Below are 24,985 nucleotides of genomic sequence, written 5' to 3'. Positions count from 1 at the left end.
TTGTTATTTAATGTAATTAATATAACTCCTAGCTAAATGTAATAACTTTAATATAAATTAATACAGGCAAGAAGTCGTTCTTTATTATACTTTTTTTAGGAGTTATGGGTTTTATATTTCTTAACATTGGAAGTGATCGTCTCTTACTAGGTTACTAGCTACCACTGCAACCTGGAGGTTGCTAACCACCGATTCAATCCAGAAAATTATCATCCCAATGATCCTCTTTTAGTGTAATCAAAATTAAAGACTAAAATTAGCTCTGAAAGAATAGATTTTGTTGAAAAGTCAGCTAGAGATGCTTTCGCAAAACTTCATAGCAATATCCAAAAGAAATGTTGTATGTTTAGTGAAAAGCTTCCAAGGTATGGACCAGCAACTGTGGAACAGTTTATAGATGTGATGGGAAATCTTATACATCACTGTGAATATATGGAGGCATAATTGTCCTTTACTTAGTTTCAGCTTCAATTCAATGTGAACCATTGAAGAAATATTTGGTATTGGTGGTGATAGAAAAGTTAGTATTTGAATCAAACGTATTCTTATTAATCAAAAACAAAACCTGACTTTCTCAATAAATCAGATATGAATGGCATAGGTTTATTTCCCTACTGTTATTTCTTACCTTTTAACCGGATGCTGTAATTTCTCTAATATACATATTAATCGAATTGTATTTTAATGCTGATTTTGAATATCCTTGAATTATTTCATTTAATTTAATCCATCAAAAGTTATGAGGAATTAAGAATTATTGAACTAGAAGTTCTGACGTCTCAGAGCTTTGTTTCCACAGCACGATAAGATCTGACTTAAGAGATACGAATTCTTATAGGCTAGCAGGGGTTAGAAACTTTTTCTAAGCTGTGGCGGTAACAACTTATGGTGTTTGTAGGGATGAAATAGCGTGGCCTCTTCTTTCTTGAGCTATCTGGAGATCAGATTCCTTTGGGAGCATTTACCTTGGAGACTTACGAACTAATTATCCATTATTAGGCTAGATGCAGACATATAAAATGAAATAAACACAGATAAAAAAGACAATAGATTTATTGAACTTACATACTTAGTTGCACAGCAACGGGTCACTTCAATGACAATAATCGTGATCGAGATGATAGAGTTAAAACTTCTATCTCAATGGATTTTCTCAAATCTGACTTACGAATACCTCCTAATCTGACTTACGAATAATATCAAGTCTAACTTACGAATAATCTCAAAAAGCACATCTATACCACTATCAAAATATAGGTTTTCAGTCCTGCGCTGTAAGGGCTGGCTTGCCATTGGCTCACGTGACCCAAAAACGTGAATCCTCGTCCAAAAATTTCTTTAAAATGTTTCAGATGATTCAGGCGTTCACAGGGTTTTTTGCCATTTAAACTTCCTTAGAAATATGGTACATAGCATTTTTTTGCTACTAATTATCTTAGCGAAATTCGAACGACTAGAGTCGTTGTTTGACTGAAGCTAAAATGCAGTTTCTCTTTTTGCCGATTAAGAATTTAAACTCATGGAAGTGGTATTTGAACTCAATTAGGGGACGTTTAGTTTCTTCCCGAATCATCTTTAGAAGGAAAGAATCTTGTATTTTCAATATATCGTATTTTACTCATGGTGCAAATGATCGAGCCTTTAGATAACTTATGTAATACTAACTACATCCAACGACTATGATGTCATTGATCAATATTGTATATGAGAAAATAAGTTTTTCGTAAAAAATAAATAATTAAAAAAAATGAAGTGCAAAAGGCGCTAGATCTAAAGATTTCCTTCAAAATGAGCCATTGAACAACTCTCTACGATGCTCCAGTGCCAAGCTATCTGTGGAAAAGAAGAAAGAAAAAAAAATATCCCGTTTAGGCAGAATGTCGTAGTAGCTGCCACTTTTCTTGATTTTCAAGCCAATATATTTATTTCCCTTGCTGTTCAAGCCAAGGGACAGAAAGTTACCTATACAGGGGTTTCGGACAAGGCAGTTCTAATGGTGTACTTTTTGTTTTGATCTGACTCCTTTTTTATGAACTATGGGTTTTTATATTTCTTTACATTGGACGTGATCTCTTACTAAGTTGCTAGCTACCGCTGCAACCCGGATATTTGAAAGGGATCTTAGACTCTTCAATTGGTTTTTTGTCTTTATCTGCTCACAACTGTCACAATGCATTGTTGGGTATACATCCCTGATGTTAGCTACCTTATCAAGGCTCTCACCAAATAATTTTATTATTGTATTTTCATCCACAGAAACTCTAATATTGCTATCACCGTAAATGAAGTCTTGACTATTATTACGACAGAGTCTACTTGACACTTCTTCTATGTAATGACTTAGTTCCTTGTACGAGCCCTCGACTTTTAGTAGATTAATATGTTGTATAATCTTACATTTTGATACTGCCTTATATACGCTATTAATGAAACAGTTGAAGACTGGAAAATGTGGAGCTAGTGCCCTTAGAGAACGCAAATAGCTCTGACATCCCTCATTTGGGCAACAGTATAACAAATGCCCATGCTTTCTTGTGTCCCTGTAATTGATTTCACAATAATCCAAGCCGCCAAGGTAGAAATTAACCAATTTGTCAGTTGAAAATTTTAATGCTATATAATTTTCAAGGATATCAAAAAGAATTTGACATAATTCAATATCCGTCGGATAGAGCTTGCAGATATCAGGGTGACATTGCCAAGTAACCTGCTGCCCAATTTTTGGTTTTGAATGTTTACTCAGATTGTTATAGGTGACTTCAGCCATCATAATTTCCTTGTCAGATCTAGTTTTAGAGCATTTTTCAATAGTTGTCTCGTACTTTTCAGGACAGTTTGTTCTACTACACAGAGAATTTTTTGCCAAATATTCAGTAGAACTAAACGAACTGTTTAAAACACAGTTAGAAATGCTTTTTTCTTGAGTCGGTGTTCCAGGAATTTGTTCTAAATCATTAGTCTTACAAACACATTTACTAATAACCCTAACAGGCTCGTTTTCGCCATAATTGAAAAACATTGCTTTTCCTTCGCTGTTGATAGGTATGCTTGTATATATATTTTTATTGCTGCTACATAAACTGCAATTGCTCCTTCCAAAATTAATATACGAATTTTCTAAGAAGTACGCCTCTGTATATTCACTGTGTTGTCGAACATTTTCCATTGCATCTATTCCGATTGGCAACTGTTCCGCAGTTGCCAATCCATACCTTGGAAGCTTCTCGTTAAACTGACAACATTTCTTTTGGATATTACTATGAAGCTTTGCCAAAGAATTTCTAGCCGACTTTTCAACAGCATCCGCTCTTTCAAAGAGAATTTCAATCTGTAATGTTGAATACTTTTCTTTGTCCCGATAAAACTTGCTTAAAATGTTTCTCAATTTACAAAGATCAGCTTGCATTTTTGCCATCTTCTTGTATTTCTGAATGTAATTTTTTCCTTTGTCCTTATGCGATCTTCGGTACAACCTCGCAGAGAATTTAATTTTTTCATTATAGCTTTTGTCACCCCAGTATCTACCCATTATTCTGGTAGCAACTTTTTTCTTATGTTTGTTTCGGTAATCTTCATCATTATCATACCGTTCCTTACTCTTTTGTTTGGCTGTATCAATTTTCGCATGTCTATAATCTTCATCATTGTGATAACACATCTTGCTGTTTTGTTTTGCTCTCTCAATTATTACTTCTCGATACGCCTTCTCAGTTGAATACCTTTGCTTTTTTCTTTCCAAGATGTTGTCTCTAATTTTTGTATAGTACTGTTTTTTTAAATTACGTATAATAACTCGCTTAGAAGGCATCTTATTACAAAACAAGAAATAATATTTTCATCTAATTAACACTTCTTATAATTCGTATCAGGTATCCATAACCTAACAAAAAATAAAACTAATTTTTTAATTTTCAGGTATTTTGTTAGTTTGAATGAAAAGATTAAAATTATTGCTCAGATATCATAAATATTTTTGCAGTTTACATAATAACTTTAGCGATTCTAAACTGAAAAATAAAATATATATTAAAAAATGTAATTTTTTGGTCTGAAAATACATAGTCAATCCCATATTGGGTAGTTAGAACCTAACCAAAAATAAAACTAATTTTAACATTTTAAGGTATTTTTCCAGCTTGTATTGAAATATTCAAACTATTGCTCGGATACCATGGATATTTTTGCAGTTTACACAAGCTGCAAAGAACGCACAGGCTGATCTTTGTAAACTGAGAAAAATTTTACGAATGTTTTACCGGGATTACGAAAAATATTCAAAATTAAAGATTAAAATTATTTCTGAAAGAATAGATTTTGTTGAAAAGTCAGCTAGAGATGCTTTCGCAAAACTTCATAGTAATATCCAAAAGAAATGTTGCATGTTTAGTGAAAAGCTTCCAAGGTATGGACCGGCAACTGTGGAACAGTTTACAGATGTAATGGGAAATCTTATACATCACTGTGAATATATGGAGGCATAATTGTCCTTTACTTAGTTTCAGCTTAAATTCGATGATCGAGCCTTTATGTACTACATCCAACGACTATGACGTCATTGATCAATATTGTATATACAAAATTAAGTTTTTCGTGAAAAATAATTAATAAAAAAAATTAAGTGCAAAAGGCGCTAGATCTAGAGATTTCCTTTAAAATGAGCCATTGAACAACTCTCTACGATGTTCCAGTGCCAAGCTATCTCTGGAAACAAAAAAAAGAAAAAAATATCCCGTTTGTGCAGAATAACGTGGTTAAAGTCAATTTTCTTGATTTTCAAGCCAATATATTTTCTTTGTTATTCAAGCCAAAGGGTGGTAAGTGTTCTTTATAGGGGTTTCGGACAAGGTGGTTCTAATGATGTACTTTTTGATTTTATCTGACTATTTTTCTAGGAGGTAGAGGTTTTATATTTCTTAACATTGGACGTGATCGTATCTTACTAGGTTGCTCGCTACCGCTGCAAACCGGATAATGTAGGATTGAAAAACGAAGTACACTATTAAAAATCGCCTTGGTTTAAACTCCTACATAGGAAACTTACAGTCTCTTGGATTGAACAACAAAGAAAATAGGTCGGCTTGAAAATAAAGAAAAGTGGCTTGACTGTTTTCCCCCCTCAACTAACTGGACACTGGAAAATCCTAAAGAACTGCTTAATAGCTCGTTTTAAAGGAAATTGCTATATCTAGTGCATTGAGTAATTAAAAAACAAATAGTTTTTAAAATAGTATAATTTGGCACAAAAAATTGCATTTTCATGCATAAGCTTAAGGAATATATGATATATATGATCCGGGTTGTAGCGGTAGCTAGCAACCTAGTAAGAGACGATAAAGTTCAATGTTAAGATATATAAAAACCCATAACTCTTAAAAAAGTCAGATCAAAACACAAAGTACACCATTAGAACCGCCATTGCTGAATCCCCTGTATAGAAAACTTTCTGTCATTTGGCTTGAACAGCAAGGGAAATATATTGGCTTGAAAATCAAGGAAATTGACTTTAACCACGTTATTCTCCTCAAACAGCATCTTTTTTTCTTTCTTCTTCTTTTCCACGGATAGCTTGGCACTGGAACATCATCGAGAGTTGTTCAATGGCTCATTTTAAAGGAAATATCTAGATCTAGTGCTATTTGTACATAATTTTCTTTTTAATAAAATCAATTTTTTCGAAAAACTTAATTTTGTATGTACAATATTGATCAGTGACGTCATAGTCTTTGGATGTAGACACAATGATGTCTAAAATACCTTAAAATTTTTAAGTTAGTTTTATTTTTGGTTAGGTTCTAGCTAACCGACGTGGAATTTAATATGTATTTCCAGACCAAAAAATTAAATTTTTTTATATATCTTATTTTGCAGTTTAGAATCGCTAAAGCTATTATGTAAACTGGAAAAATATTTATGATGTCTGAGCAATAATTTTAATCTTTTCATTCAAACTAACAAAATACCTGAAAATTTAAAAATTAGTTTTATTTTTTTGAGAAAATATTATAATAAAGATTGATCTGGGTAAAATGTATTTTTTTTTGTTTAAACCAAGGCACTTTGTATCGAAGGAGTTGTCGCAGAAACTTCGAAAAGGGCTCATTCGATTGAAAATAGAAAGGACTAATGCCCTTTTTAATAGTCGAAAGTGACGATAATCTAAAGAGAATAGTCGAAAGAGAGCCTCGATATATTCTTCTAAGGCTACAGAAAGTCTACTACCTTTCTCTAATCTATAGTCGTTCCTGGTGTTAAGGTACACCAAAAGTTTAATAAGGTACTGCAATCCATTTTCCCGATTTCCCAATTTTACTGCAATATTTGTTTAGACTCCTTCCCTTTAAGTTTTCTTTCTGATTTGCCAGGGTTACTGGTAACTGTTGACATGGTGGAAAGGCTTGAACGTTTTCTGTTTATGTTTTCAATTGATTACAATAAAGAACGTCACCTAGCCCATGTTAACTGACACGTAAATAGGGATTATGTAATTTGCAATAGTATCATGGCTGTAGAGATGGTTCAAAAATAGTAAAAAACAAACCATTACAGTAAAGAACATTTCATGTTAAAGATTAATCAATGGTAACATAATCATAGTTTGTAGCCAGGTCGTTTCTTACTATTCAAATTAAGAAAAAGCTATAAGCGTTTTCCTGTTTGTAATATCACATCAAACAAAGAAGAGATCAGATTAGACCAAGAATCCGGGTTGCAGCGGTAGCTAGCAACCTAGTAAGAGACGATCACGTCCAATGTTAAGAAATATAAAAACCCATAGCTCCTAAAAAAGGAGTCAGATCAAAACAAAAAGTACACCATTAGAACCACCTTGTCCGAAACCCCTGTATAGGAAACTTTCTGTCATTTGGCTTGAACAGCAAGGAAAATATAGTGGCTTGAAAATCAAGAAAATTTACTTTAACCACGTTATTCTCCACAAACGGCATATTTTTTTCTTTTTTTCTTTCTTTTCCACAGATAGCATGGCACTGGAACATCGTAGAGAGTTGTTCAATAGCTCATTTTAAAGGAAATTAATTAGGTTAAAAATCTTTAGTAACTAAAATAAATTATTTCTAATTATAATAAAGAACGATTTATAATATAGAACGACCTCTTGCCTATACTAAATTTTATACGCCACTTAATTATAGTATAGGTTGGAAATTCAACAGATAGCTTGGCACTGGAACATCGTTGAGAGTTGTTCAATGGCTCATTTTAAATGAAATTAATGGGGTTAAAAACCTTTTGTAATCCAGGTTGCAGCGGTAGCTAGCAACTTAGTAAGATACGATCACGTCCAATGTTAAGAAATATAAAAACCCATAGCTCCTAAAAAAGAAGTAAGATCAAAACAAAAAGTACACCATTAGAACCGCCTTGTCCGAAACCCCCGTATAGGAATTTACATTAAAGAACGATCTTCAGTCCATAATAACTGAAGTGTTATAAGGAACGATTATATAGATGATGCTTACAGTAATCAAAGGTTACTGTTTACAATGTGTTGAAAAGATACTAAAAGACTATCATTGGAATATCAAACCATTGTGTATATTGGAACTAGTTAGCTAATTGATTGTTTGAGGGTTCGTCTCTTACTATTTGAAAGAAGAAAAAACCATAAGCTTTTTCCTGTTTGTAACCAGGTTATTATTAATGGTTAATGGTTCAGTTTATCTTTAATAGCTCATTTTAAAGCAAATTGCTACATCTAGTGTATTGTGTAATTAATTAGGCAAAGGACGAAAGGAAAGAAAAATATTCAAAGGATAAAATTATAAAGGAAATATCTTCTGTATAATCACAGAAGATTACAGAAGAAAGCCTATTTGATCAAAACCAGATAAAATAAGCAACGATTAAACTATAAGTAACTATAAGTAAATAAGTAACGACTACTGGGTATGGTCAGGATTCGCTTGTTACTGAAGAGCGACTCGAACTTCTATCTTCGTTGTCAGGAAGAGAGCTCAATAGCAAATGTGCTTCAGCAACTGATAGTAAAGATGTAATTATAGGGTTGATGATGTGTCTAGATCTGGGTTGCAGCGGTAGCTAGCAACCTAGTAAGAGACGATCATGTCCAATGTTAAGAAATATAAAAAAACCTAACTCCTAAAAAAAGAGTCAGGTCAAAACAAAAAGTACACCATTAGAACTGCCATGTCCGAAACCCCTGTTTAGGAAACCTTCTGTCCCTTGGCTTGAACAGCAAGGGAAACATATTGGCTTGAAAATCATGAAAAGTGGCAGCTACTACAACATTCTGCCTAAACAGAATATTTTTGTTTCTTTTTTCTTCTTTTCCACAGATAGCTTGGCACTGGAACATCGTAGAAAGTTGTTAAATGGCTCATTTTAAAGGAAACTACTGGGATAAAAATCTTTGGTAACAAAAATAAATTATTTCTAAGAGAGAATAAATTTTTGAATTAAGAACTGCATTTTTGATGTCTTTTCATACTGCAGTCTTTTCAAAGATATTTGATTTTTGTACATAAATCATAATCGTATACCAGCGGTAAGATTTGAACCCACGCCTCCGATCCGGCTTGCAGCCGGTAGCTAGCAACCTAGTAAGAGACGATCACGTCCAATGTTAAGAAATACAAAAACCCATAGTTCCTAAAAAAGAAGTCAGATCAAAACAAAAAGTACACCATTAGAACCGCCTTGTCCGAAAACCCTGTATAGTAAACTTTCTGTCCCTTGGCTTGATCAGCAAGGGAAATATATTGGCTTGAAAATCAAGAAAAGTGGCGCTACTAAAACATTCTGCCTAAACGGGATATTTTTTTTCTTTGTATCTAGAGATAGCTTGGCACTGGAACATCGTAGATAGTTGTTCAATAGCTCATTTTAAAGGAAATCTCTAGATATAGCGCCTTTTGCACTTCATTTTTTTTTATTAATTTTTTTTTACGAAAAACTTAATTTTTTATACACAATATTGATCAATGACGTCATAGTCGTTGGATGTAGTTAGTATTACATAAAGGCTCGATCATCGAATTTTAGCTGAAACTAAGTAAAGGGCAATTATGCCTCCATATATTCACAGTGATGTATAAGATTTCCCATTACATCTGTAAACTGTTCCAGAGTTGCCGGTCCATACCTTGGAAGCTTTTCACTAAACATGCAACATTTCATTTGGATATTACTATGAACTTTTGCGAAAGCATCTCTAGCTGACTTTTCAACAAAATCTATTCTTTCAGAGATAATTTTAATCTTTAATTTTGAATATTTTTGTAATCCCGGTAAAAAATTCGACAAATTTTTCTCAATTTACAAAGATCAGCCTGTGCGTTTTTTGCAGCTTGTGTAAACTGCAAAAATATCCATGGTATCCGAGCAATAGTTCGAATATTTCAATTCAAGCTAGAAAAATACCTTAAAATGTTAAAATTAGTTTTATTTTTGGTTAGGCTCTAACTACCCGATGTGGGATTGACTATGTAGTTTCAGACCAAAAAATTCCATTTTTTAATATATATTTTATTTTTCATCTTAGAATCGCTAAAGTTATTATGTAAACTGCAAAAATTTTTATGATATCTGAGCAATAATTTTAATCTTTTCATTCAAACTAACAAAATACCTGAAAATTTTAAAATTAGTTTTACTTTTTGTTAGGTTATGGATACTCGATACGAGTCATAAGAAGTGTTAATTAGATGAAAATATGATTTCTTGTTTTGTAATAAGATGCCTTCTAAGCGAGTTATTATGCGTAATTTAAAAAGACAGTACTATACAAAAAACAGAGACAACATCTTGAAAAGAAAAAAGCAAAGGTATTCAACCGACCAGGCGTATCGAGAAGTAATCAAACAAAACAGCAAGATGTGTTATCACAATGATGAAGATTAAAGACATGCGAAAATTGAGACAGCCAAACAAAAGATCAAGGAGCGTTATCAAGATGATAAACTTTATAGAGATGCAACAATTGAACAGGCTAGACAAAAGATCAAGGAGCGTTATAACAATGATGAATATTACCGAAAAATATATAAGAAAAAAGTTGCTACCAGAATAATGGGTAGATACTGCGGTGACAAAAGCTATAATGAAAAAATTAAATTCTCTGAAAGGTTGTACCGCAGAACGCATAAGGACAAAGTGAAAAATTACATTCAGAAATACAAGAAGATGGCAAAAATGCAGGCTGATCTTTATAAATTGAGAAACATTTTACGCATGTTTTACCAGGATCACGAAAAGTATTCAAAATTACAGATTAAAATTCTCTTTGAAAGAGCGGATGCTGTTGAAAAGTCGGCTAGAAAAACTTTGGCAAAGCTTCATAGTAATATCCAAAAGAAATGTTGTCACTTTAATGAAAAGCTTCCAAGGTATGGATTGGCAATTGCGGAACAGTTTATAGATGCAATGGAAAATGTTCGACAACACAGTGAATATACGGAGGCATACTTCTTAGAAAATTCGTATATTAATTTTGGAAGGAGCAATTGCAGTTTATGTAGCAGCAATAAAAATATATATACAAGCATACCTATCAATAGCGAAAGAAAAGCAATTTTTTTCAATTATGGCGAAAACGAGCCTGTTAGGGTTATTAGTATATGTGTTTGTAAGACTAATGATTTAGAACAAATTCCTGGAACACCGACTCAAGAAAAAAGTATTTCTAACTTTGTTTTAAACAGTTCTTTTAGTTCTACTGAATATTTGGCAAAAAATGCCCTGTGTAGTAGAACAAACTGTCCTGGAAAGTACGAGACAACTATTGAAAAATGCTCTGAAACTAGATCTGACAAGGAAATCATGAGGGCTGGAGTCACCTATAACAATCTGAGTAAACATTCAAAACCAAAAATTGGGCAGCAGGTTACTTGGCAATGTCACCCTGATATCTGCAAGCTCTATCTGACGGATATCGAATTATGTCAAATTCTTTTTGATATCCTTGAAAATAATATAGCATTAAAATTTTCAACTGACAAAGTGGTTAATTTCGACCTTGGTGAATTGGATTATTGTGAAATCAATTCCATTGACACAAGAAAGCATGGGCATTCGTTATACTGTAGCCCAAATGAGGGATGTCAGAGCTATTTGCGTTGTCTAAGGGCACTAGCTCCACATTTTCTGTCTAGACCTGTTTCATTAATAGCGTAAATGAGGCAGTATCAAAATCTAAGATTATACAACATATTAATCTACTAAAAGTCGAGGGTTCGTACAAGGAACTAAGTCATTATTTAGAAGAAGTGTCAAGTAGATTCTTTCGTAATAGTCAAGACGTCATCTACGGTGATAGCAATATTAGAGTTTCTGTGGATGAAAATACAATAATAAAATTATTTGGTGAGAGCTTTGATAAGGTAGCAAACATCAGGGATGTATACCCCACAATGCATTGTGACAGTTGCGAGCAGATAAAGACAAAATAGCAATTGAAGAGTCTAAGATCCCTTTCAAATAAGAAAGGTTTTGATATAATGTTGGCCATGATTTTAGAACACCTCTAACAGGACATACCCAAAGATGACAGAGAACAGCTAATTCATTGTACAGGTTGGAAAGAGGATGTCATAGATTCATTCTCTTTCTGTTATTAGTGTGCTGGTAAATTGTTTAAAAGTCTGGAGATTGTCCGATCATTATTAAATAACCTTCATCGACTCTACACCGGAATGCATAAAGTGTTTAAATAATTTTGAAATGGCAATGATTCGAATTGTAATGCCTTGTCTTACGATCGTCAGATTAGGGCAAGTAACTGCATTGAAGAGACCTAGAACAGAACTTGTTGACGTTCTTAAGGGTAGAATTGTATATCTACCTGTTGATTTGCAAGCAAATGCAGATATTCAGCCTGAAAAACTTCTCAACATTGATAGTTTTGTAGTCATTGTCAATGGTCAGCCTACTTACAACAAGAATGTTTGGACTGCACTAATAGACCTGAGAAAAGTCCATGAAGCACTGTTGTGGTTAAGAGAGAACAACAGTCTCTATAAAACAATACGTGCATACACCCTAGAAGATTTAAATAAAATACTTGAAGCGCGACTTGCTGAAAAAGCGGTTGGTGTTGATAATTTACCTGAAATACCGGAAGCTGCAATCCTTCAGAAACTGACAGAAAGCGCAAAATTTACATTGGTTGAATTACATAAAGGACCGATATAGTCCATCATACATGGTATTTTTCCATTAGGTTTTTTTTATAAATTCCGGGTTGCAGCGGTAGCTAGCAACCTAGTAAGAGACGATCACGTCCAATGTTAAGAAATATAAAAACCCCTAACTCCTAAAAAAAGAGTCAGATCATTACATAAAGGACCGATATAGCTCATCATAAATGGTGTTTGTCAATTATTATTAGAGTAAAGAAAATTATAATAAAGAACGAATATATAGTTATTATAATCACATTGATAAGGTTACTGTTTACAACTTGTTGATTACAATAAAGAAGGACACCTAGCCCATGTTAACTGTGACATAAATAGGGATTATGTAATTTCTATCAGCATCATGGCAATAAAGATGGCTGAAACCTAGTACAGAAAAATACATAAAAGATCGATATCAGTTAAGAGAATCGAATGTAGTACTAATTAATATAATTTTTAATTAGACTTTAGATAGATAAATATGTAAAAATCGTCCTTGGCAGGATTTGAGCCTGCAGCCTTGGGATTAGAATTTTACATAAAGGATCTATAACAATCATGATAAATGGGACCTAAGCTACTTTCAGAGAATATAGCTGAAACCGAGTAAAGAACAAACCATAGCACATAGTTCTCCCCGACGGGGAATCGAACCCCATTCTTTCACGTATCAAGTGGGCATCCTTACCATTGTACCGTTGAAGACATCTGGGTTGCAGCGGTAGTTAGCAATCTAGTAAGAGACGTCACGTTCAATGTTAAGAAATATAAAAACCCATAACTCCTAAAAAAAGAGTCAGATCAAAACAAAAAGTACGCCATTAGAACTGCCTTGTCCTAAATACCTGTATAGGAAAATTTCTGTCCCTTGGCTGGAACAGCAAGGGAAATATATTGCCTTGAAAATCAAAAAAAGTGGCAGTTGCTACAGCATTCTGCCTAAATGGCATCTTTTTTTTCTTTTCCACAAATAACTTGGTAGAAACATCGTAGAGAGTTTTTCAATGGCTCATTTTAAAGGAAATTAATGGGGTTAAAAACCTTTTGTAACTTAAACAATTTTTTTTAAAAAAGAATAAATTTTTCTACTAAAAACTGCATTTTTAATGTCTTTTCATACTGCAGTCTTTTCAAAGATATTTGATTACTATTTTTAAGAACGACAAAGATGTAAATGGTCTCATTCATGAATTACATAATGGTTAGATCAAAGCAAGCTACACGCAATTTAAAAAAAACAGTACTACACAGACAACAGAGATAGTATCTTGAAAAGAGAAAAGCAAAGGTATTCAACCGACCAGGCGTATCGAGAAGTAAAAATTGAGCTGACTAGACAAAAGAGAAAGGAACGGTATGATAATGATAAAGATTACAGAGAAGCAACAATTGAGCAGGCTAGACAAAAGATCAAGGAGCGTTATCACAATGATGAAGATTACCGAAAAATATATAAGAAAAAAGTTGCTACCAGAATAATGGGTAGATACTGTGGTGACAAAAACTATAATGAAAAAATTAAATTCTCTGCGAGGTTGTACCGAAGAACGCATAAGGACAAAGGGAAAAATTACATTCAGAAATACAAGAAGATGGCAAAAATGCAGGCTGATCTTCGTAAATTGAGAAACATTTTGCGCATGTTTAACCAGGATCACGAAAAGTATTCAAAATTACAGATTAAAATTCTTTTTGAAAGAGCGGATGCTGTTGAAAAGTCGGCTAAAAATGCTTTGGCAAAGCTTCATAGTAATATCCAAAAGAAATGTTGTCAGTTTAATGAAAAGCTTCCAAGGTATGGATTGGCAACTGCGGAACAGTTTATAGATGCAATGGAAAATGTTCGACAACACAGTGAATATACGGAGGTGTACTTCTTAGAAAATTCGTATATTAATTTTGGAAAGAGCAATTGCAGTTTATGTAGCAGCAATAAAAATATATATACAAGCATACCTATCAACAGCGAAGGAAACGCAATGTTTTACAATTATGGCGAAAAAGAGCCTGTTAGGGTTATTAGTATACGTCTTTGTAAGACTACTGATTTAGAACAAATTCCTGGAACACCGCCTCAAGAAAAAAGTATTTCTAACTGTGTTTTAAACAGTTCTTTTAGTTCCACTGAATATTTGGCAAAAAATGCTCTGTGTTGTAGAACAAACTGTCCTGAAAAGTACAAGACAACTATTGAAAAAGGCTCTGAAACTAGATCTGACAAGGAAATTATGATGGCTCAAGTCACCTATAACAGTCTGAGTAAACATTCAAAACCAAAAATTGGGCAGCAGGTTACTTGGCAATGTCATCCTGATATCTGCAAGCTCTATCTGACAGATATTGAATTATGTCAAATTCTTTTTGAAATCCTTGAAAATAATATAGCATTAAACTTTTCAACTGACAAAGTGGTTAATTTCTGCCTTGGCGGGTTGGATTATTGTGAAATCAATAACAGGGACACGAGAAAGCATGGGCATTCGTTATACTGTAGCCCAAATGAGGGATGTCAGAGCTATTTGCGTTCTCTAAGGGCACTAGCTCCACATTTTCCTGTCTTGACCTGTTTCATTAATAGCGTATATAAGGCAGTATCAAAATCTAAGAATATACAACATATTAATCTACTAAAAGTCGAGGGCTCGTACAAGGAACTAAGTCATTATATAGTAGAAGTGTCAAGTAGACTCTAACGTAATAGTCAAGGCGTCATCTACATTGATAGCAATATTAGAGTTTTTGTGGATGAAAATACAATAATAAAACTATTTGGTGAGAGCCTTGATAAGGTAGCTAACATCAAGGATGTATACCCCACAATGCATTGTGACAGTTGCGAGCAGATAAAGACAAAACACCATTTGAAGAGTCTAAGATCCCTTTCAAATAAGAAAGGTTCTTATGTAATGTTGGCCACGATTTTAGAACACCTCCGACAGGACATACCCAAAGATGAAAGAGAACAGCTAATTAATTGTACAGGTTGGAAAGAAGATGTCATAGATTCATTCTCTGTCTGTGATTACTGTGCTGGGAAAATGTATAAAAGTCAGAAGAACGTCCAATCAGTATTAAATAACCTTCATCGACTGTACACCGGAGTTCATAAAGTGTTTAAATAATTTTGAAATGGCAATGATTCGATTTGTAATGCCTTGTCTTACAATCGTCAGATTAGGGCAAGTAACTGCGTTGAAGAGACCTAGAATAGAACTTGTTGACGCTCTTAAGGGTAGAATAGTAAATCTACCTGTTGATGTACAAGCAAATGCAGATATTCAGCCTGAAAAACTTCTTGACATTGATAGTTTTGTAGTCATTGTCAATGGTCTGCCTACTTACAACAAGAATGTTTGGACTGCACTAATAGACCTGAGAAAAGTCCATGAAGCACTGTTGTGGTTAAGAGAGAACAACAGTCTCTATAAAACAATACGTGCATACACCCTAGAAGATTTAAATAAAATACTTGAAACGCGTCTTGCTGAAAAAGCGGTTGGTGTTGATAATTTACCTGAAATACTGGAAGCTGCAATCCTTCAGAAACTGACAGAAAGCGCAAAATCTACATTGGTTGAACATTTTTCTGTCCAGCCTCTCAAATCAGTGGTTCCAAAAGACTTCATAGAAGATTTTAAGCAGATGAAAGATCTTCTTGGCACTGACCAATTTCAAATCAAGAAACTAAAAGGTGAGAGCGAAGACTTATTTCAGGAAGAACTTGATCTTAAAGTGTTTCCAAATCTTTTCCCGAGAGGCAAATATGGCTTGCATGACAAGGTAAGACCTTTTCGGATTAGGAACACAGAATATTTTAAATCAAGGCTTCTTAGCAGACATACTAAGTTTCGTCTTGACAAACAGTTTCTTTTTCACTGCTTCCAATTGCAAGAATTCTCTTACAAGTGTAATAGCGTCGGTCATATGTTGCGGACTGTGAAACCAAATCAAAATACTCGTCAATTTATAGACAGGCTTCATTCCCGTGATGGAGAGATGGAAGCGACTTTGTTTTCTGTTCAGTCAAAAATCAGAGGATCTCAGTAGTATTTTCAATCTCTTTCCTATAAAGTAAAGTCAATGATTGAGCAATTGGGTCCACTGACTTTGTTTCTGACAGTTTCATGTGCTGAGTGGTACCCTCTTTAATTTATTGACTATTTACGGACTGTCCATAAGAACTTACCTGGTGTGGCAAAAATGACCCCAGCATAGATATAAGAGACGATCACGTCCAATATTAAGAAATATAAAAACCCGTTACTTCTAAAAAAAAGTCAGGTCAAAACAAAAAGTATACCATTAGAACTGCTTTGTCCAAAACCTCTATATAGGGAAATTTCTGTCATTTGGCTTGAACAGCAAGGGAAATATATTGGCTTGAAAATCAAGAAAAGTAGCAATTACTACAGCATTCTTCCTAAACGGCATCTTTTTTTCTTTCTCTTTTCTTTCTTTTCCACAGATAGCTTGGCACTGGAACATCGTAGAGAGTTGTTCAATGGCTCATTTTAAAGAAGAATAATTGGGTTAAAACCCTTTTGTAACTAAAAGAAATTATTTTTAAAACAGAATAAATTTTTCCACTAAAAATGTATTTTTGATGTCTTTTCATACTGTTGTCTTTTCAAAGATATTATAGTAAAGATCGATATTGTTGTTGTTTAGACCAGAGCAATTCGTATCAAAGGAGTTGTCATGGGAACTTCGAAAAGGGCTCATTCGATTAAAAATAGAAAGGGCTGATGCCCTTTTTAATAGTCGAAAGTGATTTGAGGGCAACTAATCCCCCTTCCACTACCACCCTCCCACCCCCATCCTCCCACGCCAACCCTCCCATTTCTGCTCTTAAAATTTAATCAAATCAAAATAGCGTAAGTGTATTCAAGCTATCAAAGAAAGTATACAGTTTTTTTGCGAATGGCATCAAGTTTTCCATTTCAGGTCAACTAGAAGAGGTATGAAACTAAATTAAACAGTACTATTTGTGTCCAGATTTTTAAAAAGGTGTATGTTGTTAAAAATTGCTGAAAATTTTCCTCCAGCATACAAACATCAGGCCAAACTATAAAGTCTTAAAAAACGAATAGATTGAAAGTATTAATTTCTTTTTCCCTGAAAAGACTATGTCAATATAAAACGAACAGAAATTAATTTCAAAAAAATTTTCCACAAAATAAGTTTTTCAAAGAAAATTAAAGAACTCCATTAAGCCAAAAATGAGAAAAAATAAAATCAAATAATCTACCAAGCGTGAAAGTACCACAAATCAGCATCGATAAATAAATGAAACCCAAAACGAACAGAAATTACAATAAATAACCGAGTCAAACTCAAAACAAGCAGAAACTAACATGAGTAGGGCTCATAACCCCTATGCATTCTCAAGGCTAGAACATAATTTGTAATAAATAACCGAGTCAAACTCCAAACGAGCAGAAATTAATTACATTAAAAGACGATCATTGTAATAACAAACGATTGTATACATTGAACTTTGTTAGCTACTTGATTGTTTGATGTTCATCTTTTATTATTTAAAAGGAAAAACAGCCCTAGGTTTTTTTTGCTGCTTGATTATTTGAGGATCGTCTCTTACTATTCAAAAGAAGAAAAGGCCGTAGGCTTATTCCTGTTTGTAACTTATTTTATAATAAAGAACGAACTTCAGGCTTTACTAACTGAAAAGTTTAACATTTTTATATATTTCATAAAGGATCGATATAGTTCATCATAAATGGTGTTGGTGTTGAGAATCTCATATAGTAGTTATTTTACATAAGGAATCATGTTAAAGATTGATCAATGATGTCATAATCGTAGGTTGTAGCCAGGTCGGTTCTTACTATTCCAATTAATAAAAAGCCATTTTTTTAGTAGGCTTTTTCCTGTTTGTAGTCAAACAGTTCGTGGTAACGAACTTTATAATAAGAGCGACTCGTTTCAATAGTAACCGAAACTCTAAAAACAGAATTTTTATACCAGTAGATACAAAAAAAAATTGGATTTTTATGCTGATTTTAGATTTATAAGTTTTGTCAAGTTTAGTCTTATATTTCAAAAATACAAGAGTTTTACAATAAGGAACGACCTCTTGCCTATACTAAATTTTATAGGCCACATAAATTTAGTATAGGTAAGTAAAGTTTATATAAAGGACCGATAGAGTTAATCGTAAATGGTGTTTGTCAATACGGTTTCATTTTATATAATTATCCATTATTATGTAAAATTTTGTATCTTCTATGCAGCGGTAGCTAGCATTCTAGTGAGAGACGCTCACGTCCTCTAGTAAGAAATATAAAAACCCATAGATCCTAAAAAAGAGTCAGATCAAAACAAAAAGTACACCATTAGAACCACCTTGTCCAAAACCTCTGTATAGGAAACTTTCTGTCCCTTGGCTTGAAAAGCAAGGGAATATAGTAAAGAACGAACTCTTGCGTATACTAACTTGCATAGGCAACCGGGTTGCAGTGGTAACTAGCAACCTAATAAGAGACGATCACGTCTAATGTTAAGAAATATAAAATTACATTAAAGAACAAATTTTACCCCATAGTTACCGAAGGATTAAAATAATAGTTAGTATTATAAGGAACAAACCGATGCCTATACTAACTTGTATATGCCACTTAACATTACATTAAAAGACGATTATTGGAATAAAAAAATTATTGCATAAAAGTGGACTTAGTTAGCTACTTGATCGTTTGAGGTTCGTCTCTTACTATTTAAAAGAAGAAAAAGTCTATGATATTTAATTATTGTATATAAATCATAATCGTAAACCAGCGGTAAGATTTGAACCCACGCCTTCGAAGAGACTGGTGGCTAACACCATCCGGGTTGCAGCGGTAGCTAGCAACCTAGTAAGAGACGATCACGTCCAATGTTGAGAAATAAACAAACCCATAGCTCCTAAAAAAGGAGTCAGATCAAAACAAAAGTACACCATTAGGACTGCCTTGTCCAAAACCCCTTTATAGGAAACTTTCTGTCCCTTGGCTTGAACAGCAAGGGAAATATATTGGCTTGAAAATCAAGAAAATTGACTTTAACTACGTTATTCTCCACAAACGGCATATTTTTTTTTATTTCTTCTTTTCCACAGATAGCTTGGCACTGGAACTTCGTAGAGAGTTGTTCAATGGCACATTTTAAAGGAAATTAATTGGGTTAAAAATCTTTAGTAACTAAAATAAATTATTTCTAAGAGAGAAAAAATTTTTCCACCAAAAACTGCATTTTAGATGTCTTTTCATACTGCAGTCTTTTCAAAGATATTTGATTTTTGTGCATAAATCATAATTGTATACCAGCGGTAAGATACATTAAAAGACGATCGTTGGAATAAAAATTATTGCATATATTGGACTTAGTTAGCTACTTGATCGTTTGAGTTTCGTCTCTTACTATTTCAAAGAAGAAAAAGCCGTAGGCTTTTTCCTGTTTGTAATATTTTCCTGTTTGTTATCAGGGTTTTACATTATTTATAATAAATCCGGATTTCAGCGGTAGCTAGCAACCTAGTAAGAGACGATCACGTCCAATGTTAAGAAATATAAGAACCCATAGCTCCTAAGAAAGGAGTCAGATCAAAACAAAAATTACACCATTTGACCCGGTTTGCAGCGGTAGCTAGCAGCCGAGTAAGAGACGATCACGTCCAATGTTAAGAAATCAGATCAAAATAGCTCCTAAAAAAGGAGTCGGATCAAAACAAAAGGTACACCATTAGAACCACCTTGTCCAAAACCCCTGTATAGGAAACTTTCTGTCCCTTGGCTTGAACAGCAAGGGAAATATATTGGTTTGAAACTCAAGAAAATTGACTTTAACCATGTTATCCTCCACAAACGGCATATTTTTTTTTCTTTCTTCTTTTCCACAGATAGCTTGGCACTGGAACTTCGTAGAGAGTTGTTCAATGGCACATTTTAAAGGAAATTAATTGGGTTAAAAATCTTTAGTAACTAAAATAAATTATTTCTAAGAGAGAAAAAATTTTTCCACCAAAAACTGCATTTTAGATGTCTTTTCATACTGCAGTCTTTTCAAAGATATTTGATTTTTGTGCATAAATCATAATTGTATACCAGCGGTAAGATACATTAAAAGACGATCGTTGGAATAAAAATTATTGCATATATTGGACTTAGTTAGCTACTTGATCGTTTGAGTTTCGTCTCTTACTATTTCAAAGAAGAAAAAGCCGTAGGCTTTTTCCTGTTTGTAATATTTCCCTGTTTGTTATCAGGGTTTTACATTATTTATAATAAATCCGGATTGCAGCGGTAGCTAGCAACCTAGTAAGAGACGATCACGTCCAATGTTAAGAAATATAAGAACCCATAGCTCCTAAGAAAGGAGTCAGATCAAAACAAAAATTACACCATTTGACCCGGTTTGCAGCGGTAGCTAGCAGCCGAGTAAGAGACGATCACGTCCAATGTTAAGAAATCAGATCAAAATAGCTCCTAAAAAAGGAGTCGGATCAAAACAAAAGGTACACCATTAGAACCACCTTGTCCAAAACCCTGTATAGGAAACTTTCTGTCCCTTGGCTTGAACAGCAAGGGAAATATATTGGTTTGAAAATCAAGAAAATTGACTTTAACCACGTTATCCTCCACAAACGGCATATTTTTTTTTCTTTCTTCTTTTCCACAGATAGCTTGGCACTGGAAATCGTAGAGAGTTGTTCAATGGCACATTTTAAAGGAAATTAATTGGGTTAAAAATCTTTAGTAACTAAAATAAATTATTTCTAAGAGAGAAAAAAATTTTCCACCAAAAACTGCATTTTAGATGTCTTTTCATACTGCAGTCTTTTCAAAGATATTTGATTTTTTATATAAATCATAATTGTATACCAATGGTAAGTTACATTAAAAGACGACCGTTGGAATAAAATCTTATTGCATACATTGGACTTAGTTAGCTACTTGATCGTTTGAGTTTCGTCTCTTACTATTTCAAAGAAGAAAAAGCCGTAGGCCTTTTCCTGTTTGTAATATTTTCCTGTTTGTTATCAGGGTTTCACATTATTTATAATAAATCCGGGTTGCAGCGGTAGCTGGCAACCTAGTAAGAGACGACCACGTCCAATGTTAAGAAATATAAAAACCAATAGCTCCTAAAAAAAGTAGTCAGATCAAAACAAAAAGTACACCATTTGTTCCGGGTTGCAGCGATAGCTAGCAACCGAGTAAGAGACGATCACGTCCAATGTTAAGAAATCAGATCAAAATAGCTCCTAAAAAAGGAGTCAGATGAAAACAAAAAAGTACACCATTAGAACCGCCTTGTCCGAAACCCCTATAAAGGAAACTTACCACCCTTTGGCTTGAATAAACAAAGAAAATATATTGGCTTGAAAATCAAAAAAATTGACTTCAACCACGTTATTCTCCACAAACGGGATATTTTTTTCTTTCTTTCTTCTTTTCCACGGATAGCTTGGCACTGGAACATCGTAGAGAGTTTTTCAATGGCTCATTTTAAGGGAAATCTCTAGATCTAGGAAAATTTTTCTCAATTTTTCTCAATGATACGGTATTTGAAGTTTTGTGTGCAGTAATGCTCGATGAAAAAAAACCTACTAATTTTGATAATTGTTTATGTTAAACTTACATAGCTAATAGATACTTCAACTATTATGCAAGGGTTCTGGAACGCTACAGCCATTTCGTTTCTACCAGACTTCTACTTCTTTTGATGAATAACGAAGAAGACCAGTTTTGCAGCCAGCAGCTTGTGAAGTTTCGAACTCATGAATAGGCCCAAATCTGTTGTAAATCTAAGCTGTGATTTGAGAAAGACTGATGAAAATATTAATGTTTTTGGTCAACATTGATTGCGCCGGCGGCGCGCCGCCGATATGTTACCAGCGACGTGCCGCCGATATCTTACAGGAGGTGGGCCTATGGCGCGTCACCGCTGCTGTTTTTGGCCCCGCCGCCACCGGTCTTCCCTCATCGGCACGGTGCTGGGGTCTAATAATATTGGCAAAGTAAAAATGTCAGATCCTTTCTGTCTAGATAAATTCAATCAGGGGTTTTCTTTGTCGAAGTTAAAGTTTATCAAAGGTCCAAGGAACACTAATTCTTTTTACAAGATATAATAATAGGATATCTTGGTTTTGGTTAAACTATTAAATTAGTATCCAATCAAGTACGGTTATTCCTAGTTTTGGCTCACCTTTGAAGCAATAATTTAAACTAAAAGATTTTAATACCCAAGGACTCACGCCTTGACTAGCTATTCAAGTGTAAATCTTTCAATTAGAAATATTTGATAACTCTAAACTTAAAAATAATCCCTTTTTCTCGGTGAACGGCGTGGACTATAGAGAAAACCTCCTGGACAACGGACAAACACGCAATTTAAGATTAGCCAACCCTGAAGAGAGCTATTCGAAGGGTTTATAGAATTGCAGTTTCTCCTTTTTTACTTAATTTAATAATAAATTTTAGTTGTCACAGGATTTTGAGTACCGATTTTTACCAAACGCCACAGTTTACCGCGCTACCAATTGACTGATTGTTGCTATAGGATATCTGGGAAGAAATATCTATAAATAGAATTTAACACGTTCAGACGGAACGGTTAGAGGGAAAGCTTACCCATATCCAGCATAGAGCAACAATCAGACTGAGTTCTAGTCGTAAAACTAGGGCAATCTTACAGAAAAAATGGGGAAACACCCTTAAAAGTCAGAAAATCTTAATGAAAATCACACCATCAGATAAAGCGTATAAGAGAACCCTACTGTTGAGGTTTCAAGCTCCTATCTGCAAAAGTGTGGAATTTTTTCTCTTTTGCCAGAAGAAAGATCACGGTTGCGTGTTTTTTACCCTGGGGCGATTGTATTAACCCAGTGGTCCTGGAATACCCGGAGAAGGCTCATTCAAACGGAAATTAAAAGTTCTAGTGCCCTTTCTAAGTGGCCAAAAACTGGAGAGCAACTAGGCCCCCTCCCACGCTCATTTTTTCCAAAGTCACCTGATCAAAATTTCGAGATAGCCATTTCGTTCAGCGTAGTAGAAAAATATAACAACTATGTCTTTGAAAATGACTTAATCCCCCACAGTCCCCGGGGGTAGGGCTGCAAGCAATGAACTTTGCCCTTTGTTTACATATAGTATTGGTTATTGGGAAGTATACAGAAGTTTTCAGGGGGATTTTTTATGGTGGGGTCGGGGGCAGGGGGTTACGTGGGAGGTTCTTTCCATGGAGGAATTTTTCATGGGGGAAGAGAATTTTTTTAGGATTTTAAAAAACGATCAGAAACTAAAAAAATCAACTGAAAGTAAGGAGCAACATTAAAACTGAAAACGAACAGAAATTATTATGCATATTAGGGGGTTCGCCCCTTGTCAATTCTTCACTCCTTCCGATAATGTTTTGGGGTAATATAATTATTTGAGTATTTAAAAAACGATCAGAATCTAAATAATAAAAAAAATCAACTGAAAGTAATGAGCAACTTTAAAACTTAAATCGAACAGAAATTATTACGTATTTGAGGGGTTGACCCCTTTAATAATGACCCCTTAATCACAAAGGCCGTTAATTAGAATAAATAGCTCTTATGAAAGTAAATCAACTGAAAGTAATGAGCAACTTTAAAACTTAAAACGAACAGAAATTATTACGTATTTGAGGGGTTGACCCCTTTAATAATGACCCCTTAATCACAAAGGCCGTTAATTAGAATAAATAGCTCTTTTGAAAGTACTAAAAAATCTTTGGCTTAAAGAGCGACGTATTGACTACGAGGAAATCCCAATCATATACGTAATATTTTCTGTTCGTTTTAAGTTTTGATGTTGCTCCTTACTTGCAGTTGAAAAACTTGTTTTTTTTATATTTATTTTTTGATCTTTTTTTTAAATAATGCTGGGAAATCCGGCACCCCATTCATAGCAATGTCCCTTCCCACATGAAAACTTTCTCCATTTAAAGATCCTTACACATAACCCCGACCCATCCCCCACCACCAGGAAAATCCCCCTGAAAACGTCTGTATACTTCCCAATAACCAATACTAGCCTATATGTTAACATTGGGTAAAGTTCATAACTTTCAGCCCTCCTCCCGGGGACTTTGGGAGGTTAAGTCATCATAAAAGACATAGTTATCATGTTTACGACCATGCTGAACAAAATGGCTATCTCAAAATTTTGATCGGGTGACTTTGGGAAAAAAAGAGCGTGGGAGGGGGCCTAGGTGTCCTCCATTTTTGTCAATTAAAAACGGCACTAGAACATTTAATTTCCGTTTCAACAAGCCTTTCTACGATATTCTAGGACAACTGAATTGATACAATCACCCCTGGAAAAGAAAAATAACAAACAAATAAACACGCATCCCTGATCTTTCTTTGGGCAAAAGTTACAAAACTCCACATTTTTGCACATAGGAGCTTGAAACCTCTAAGGTAGGGTTTTCTGATACGCTAAATCTGATGGTGTCATTTTCATTAAGGTTCTACAAATTTGAGGGGCTTTCCCCTCTTTTTTCGAAAATCAGCCAAATTTTCTCAGGCGCGTAACTTTTGATGAGCAAGGACTAAAATTGATGAAACTTATATATTTGAAATCAGCATAAAAATCTGAATCTTTTCATGTATCCATTGGTATCAAAATTTTGTTTTTTAAAGTTTCGGTTACTATTGAGCCGGGTCACTCCTTACTTACAGTTCGTTACCACAAACTGTTTGATATTTTGACCTAGGTTTTTTAAATGGCTCTTAGATGAAATTGTTATTAAAATGAATGAGCTTTTAGTGGTTTTGCAAGTTTGAAAATTAGTATTAAGAAGAC

This window comes from Artemia sp. Qi Xiang Cuo, chromosome 19 (genome assembly GCF_049724085.1).
Source record: "Artemia sp. Qi Xiang Cuo chromosome 19, ASM4972408v1, whole genome shotgun sequence".
Classification (NCBI taxonomy): Eukaryota; Metazoa; Arthropoda; class Branchiopoda; order Anostraca; family Artemiidae; genus Artemia; species Artemia sp. Qi Xiang Cuo.
This window is presented reverse-complemented; position numbering follows the sequence as displayed.